At 47.0% G+C, this 4756-nt stretch overlaps 1 pseudogene; it reads right to left on the minus strand.

Moving 5' to 3' along the window:
• Positions 1–497: 497 nt before the first annotated feature.
• LOC138912081 (uncharacterized) lies at positions 498–3949 on the minus strand (annotated as a pseudogene).
• Between the last annotated feature and the right edge of the window lie 807 nt (positions 3950–4756).

Below are 4756 nucleotides of genomic sequence, written 5' to 3' on the forward strand. Positions count from 1 at the left end.
TTGTGTATCGTTGCCCGCGGCGAGTTTGGTGTAGAAAGTTAAATAGATAGCAGCTTTGCTAAATTGATCGTGCCGGTCGCGAAATACCCTGTTAATCCGACGAAGTACTGCCGTTGCCAAAAATTGCAAACTTGCACACACATACAGAAGAAATAAATAAAATTTATATTGATTACGAAAATTATTGCAATCACTGTCGCCCCCACTACATTGTGTTAAAACTCGAAAAAATTAATAGTTGGGAAAATTCATCCCAGCAGCTATACATAACCAACACATAAGCCCTCATATACAAGCAGCTGCAGCGGTGAATTTTTTCGTTTTCGCTTTCGCTTGTCCACCGCTAGCAACGCTAGAACGGCTGCCAGACTATTGTCTGGCGCACTTAGACCTCTGTGGGTCCGTTGTGATACCGTATGATCTCGTTTTTTCCCTTTTTTCGGGATCCCCTGTCTCTTATGCCTCGTCCTAGAAGCCTAGAGAGCATTTCCGGATGATTAGCATGTCTTCCACCCTGAAGATTTTACAAAGGAGTTTAAGTTCTTAAGCTTGATCTCCGATATTTCGGTCAGATCGTTAAGAAAGGGGTATCCTAAGTGCTTCAGTCTAAGTCTGCAAAGGGCTGGGCAGAAGCAGAGAAGGTGTTCCACCGTTTCTTTTTCTTCCTCATCCCTGCAGCTCCTACAAAAGTCATTTTTCGGGGCTTTGAGCCTGCCGGCATGTGTGCCGACTAGCCAGTGGCCTGTAAGGGCCTTAACTAACATACCACACTCTGTGCGGCTGAGTTTGAGTAGTGCTGACGTTCTTTTATTGTTAATCATCGGCCATGTCTGGTGTGTGATACGGCACTTTGGTGCATTCTGCCAATTAGTGTTTGGCTATTTTAATAAATTGATTTCTAATGCTTGCAAGTTGCCATGGGCATACCGACACTCTCCTTTTCTGGAAGGAGAGGCATGATGGTGCCCTGCCTAGCTAACTCATCTGCTATGCAGTTGCCTACGATGTCCCGGTGACCCGGAACCCATATAAGGCTTGTAGTAAACTGACTAGCCATCTCGTGGAGAGATTTGCGACAGTCTGCTATTGTTCGTGAGTTGGTGTTTGTCGAGTAGATTGATTTAATAGCCGCTTGGCTATCACTATATATATTAAGGTGTCTACTTAGGCTGGTGTTCCCTAAGCAGTCGAGTGCCTTCTTTATAGCGTGTACCTCCGCTTGGAAGACGCTACAGTGGTCCGGGAGTCTGAATGACTTTCTGATGTCTAATTGTTCTGAGTATACCACTCCGCCAACGTGCCCGTCCAATTTTGAGCCATCTGTGTAGAAGCAGATTGCGTCTGGCGAGCCTGGTCTGCCCTGCTGCCATTTCTCCCTATCTGGGATCAGGGCCTCGAAGGGTGTGTGTGTGTACTCATGAGATTTGCATAGGTCCGTTTTATTCGGAATCGACTTTTCATGCTGAAGTATATTGGCATGACCGTAAAATTGGGCTTTCCATTGCCCAGTATCCCTCAAACGAATGGTTGTCGATTTGGCCCTTTCCATGCCTGCTAAGTCCAGGCTCGGAAGGTTCAGGATCGCATTCAGCGCTTCGTTTGGAGTAGTTCTAAGGACTCCACTAATACACAGGGCCGCCATTCGCTGTACTTTGTTTAGTGGAGTTAGGATACATTGCTTTTGTAGAGCGGTCCACCATAAAGCCACCCCGTATAGGAGGATTGGCTTGACTACCGCTGTGTAGATCCAGTTTACAATTTTGGGTGACATGCCCCATCTTAGCCCAATTGCTTTTTTACAGGAGTAAAGTGCAATGGTTGCCTTTTTGGTTCTCTCTTGGTTGTTTAAGCCCCATTTAAGGCGCTTATCTAATACCAACCCCAGGTATCTGGCGTGTTCGCTAAAAGAGAGATTGCAGTTATTTAACATGGGTGGGTTGAGTTGTGGGATCTTGTACTTATTCGTAAAAAGAACAAGCTCCGTTTTTGAGGGATTTACCCCGAGTCCGTTTTTTATCGTCCATTCCGATAGTATTTTTAGCTTTGCGGCTGGCCGAAGTTAATTTCCGTTCTTGTTTTAATATAATTTTGATTTTATTTTTTGCCAACGCTACAAGTACAAACAAGAGAGAACGCTATAGTCGGGTTGGTGTCCCGACTATCTAATACCCGTCACTCAGCTAAAGGGAGTGCAAAAGCTGTACTCGGGTTGGTGTCCCGACTAATAATCGTAACTCAGCTAAAGGGAGTGCGAGGGAGATCGATATATAAATTTTGATTGCGTATAACTTTTTAATGAATGGTCCGATTTGAAAAATGTCTTCTACATTTCGATAGGTATAAATATGCACAACAAAATTGCATTTATACTTCTCGGAAATCTTTAAAGATGTGGGCGCAGGACCCATTTTAAAAACGTTAGTGGGCGATTGTGGGCCTTAGAGGGGGCGTGGCGCTCGGCTAAAATAAACTTGCGCCTATTAGTTTTTGTAGTTTCTGAGATCTCAGCGTTCATACAGACTGACATGGCTAGATCGACTCGGCTAGTGCCCCTGATCAAGAATATAATGGGGTCGGAAACGCTTCCTTTTAGCTGCTACATACTTTTGCACGAATGTACTATACCCTCTTACTCTACGAGTAACGTGTATAAAAATACTTATAAATTAAAGCTCTAGTCACAATTTGTTAGATTCATGGACATAAATAAATTTCTTAGCTACTTTGTTTTATTGCAAATACATGACATTACAAACATTGATTTCTTAAAGACTAAAGTTTTGTTTTAAATTAATTACTAGTTAAACAAGAAAGGAAGTTAAGGAAGTTACCCTTGCAGGTATGCCTACTTAAAATGTTGTTTTTACATTGTCAAAAATCAAAACGCCTACTTTCTACAAAGTTACAACAGTTTTTCTATTATTTTTTTGATTATTCCTATGGGAGCCATAAGATTTAGTGGTCCGATCCGGTCGGTTCCGACATATGTACTACCTGCAATAGAAAGAAGACTTTTGGGAAAGTTTCATCGCGATAGCTTCAAAACTGAGGGACTAGTTCGCATAGAAATGGACAGACGGACAGACTGACAGACGGACAGACGGACATGGCTAGATGGACTCGGGTATTGATGCTGATCAAGAATATATATACTTTATGTGGTCGAAAACGTCTCCTTCACTGCGTTGCAAACATCTGACTGAAATTATAATACCCTCTGCAAGGGTTTTTTTTTTTTTTTTTATATTTCTTTATTTGGTCTGACTTACAAGTAATTAACAAAAATATATGTTGGATTGGATAGGAAGCTCGGTCGCGCGGGACTGCCGCAAAGCATTGCTTCGCGCGACTTCAGCCGCCTACTCCATCTGCCCGTACCTCCTTCTCTCCAGACGTCTTAACGTCTTCATGATGTTGGCAGCGAATTCTGCCGTTGCGTCCCAGAAGTCCTGGCTGACCAGCATTGTTGGAACCAGTGTGTGGACCTCCACGCTGACTCCCGTTGCGTCTTGGAGTGCCTTTCGTTCGTGGTAGAACCTGTGACACTCGAATAGGACGTGCCGGGCATCCTCCTTGACGCCGCTTCCGCACTCTGGGCAGCCGTTTGCCGTGTCGTGCCCGTACTTTTTCAGGTACCCGCGGAAGCATCCGTGTCCGCTGAGTACTTGAGTCAGGTAGAAGTCTACCTCCCCGTGCTTTCGACCTATCCAGGGTCTGATGTCCGGTATGAGCTTGTGGGTCCAGCGTCCTTTTGTGGAGTTGTCCCACCTGCTCTGCCACCTTTCCATGCTCCTGGCTCTGGGTTCGGATTTTGCCTCGGACCTCGCTCCTTGCTCTCTGGTAGCGGCACTTGGCCAGCAATGACCAGTGCCGCGTCGTCCGAAACCGTCCTAAAGGCGCAGGCAACCCTCAGGGCGCATAGGCGATATGTGGATATGGCTCCTCTCATGTAGCTCTTAAGCTCCGTGGCGTCTGCCCACACTGCGGCTGCCTATAGCAGCTGGGACGTCACAACACTCGCAAGCAGCTTCCTTCTCCCTTGCTTGGGTCCTCTGGTGTTGAGGAGTATCCTGGACAAGGCTCTGGCAGTCGCGTTCGCCTTCTCGTGTGCGTACTCCAGGTGCTCCTTGAAGCAGAGCCTGGTGTCCAGTATGACCCCCAGGTATCTGATCGCCCGTTGAGAAGTGATCTCGTTTCCGCCGACCGTTATCTTGGCTGTATCCACCTGTTTCCTGCTTGAGATCAAGACGGCATCCGTCTTCTGCGAGGCCAACTCTAGACCTGCCACCGCTAGCTATGCCTCGACTGCACGGATCGCTGTGTTGGCTGCCATTTCTGCATCGCAAATCTCTTTTGCCACCGCTACCAGCGCGACGTCATCTGCAAAACCAACGATTGTGGTGTTGTCTGGTAGGGACAGGTTTAGCACTCCGTTGTACATGGTGTTCCACAGCAGTGGACCCAGTACTGATCCTTGCGGGACTCCGGCGGTGATCTCGTGGGACCTGGTGCCTTCGGAGGTGTCCAGAAGGAGGACCCTGCTGTCAAAATAGCTGCGAACTATTTTCTGCAGATAATCGGGGACGTGGAACGCTTTCAGTGCCTCCAGCGTCCGCCCCCAGTCCGCCGAGTTGAAGGCGTTGCGGATATCCAGCGTTACCACTAGGCAGTACTCCTTCGTGCCACCTTTCCACCTGGTGCCCTCGATGGCTTTTTCGGCAAGGCTTTTGACTTTTGTGATCGCGTCCAGGGTTGA

The sequence above is a fragment of the Drosophila takahashii genome, chromosome 2R (assembly GCF_030179915.1).
Source record: "Drosophila takahashii strain IR98-3 E-12201 chromosome 2R, DtakHiC1v2, whole genome shotgun sequence".
Lineage (NCBI taxonomy): Eukaryota > Metazoa > Arthropoda > Insecta > Diptera > Drosophilidae > Drosophila > Drosophila takahashii.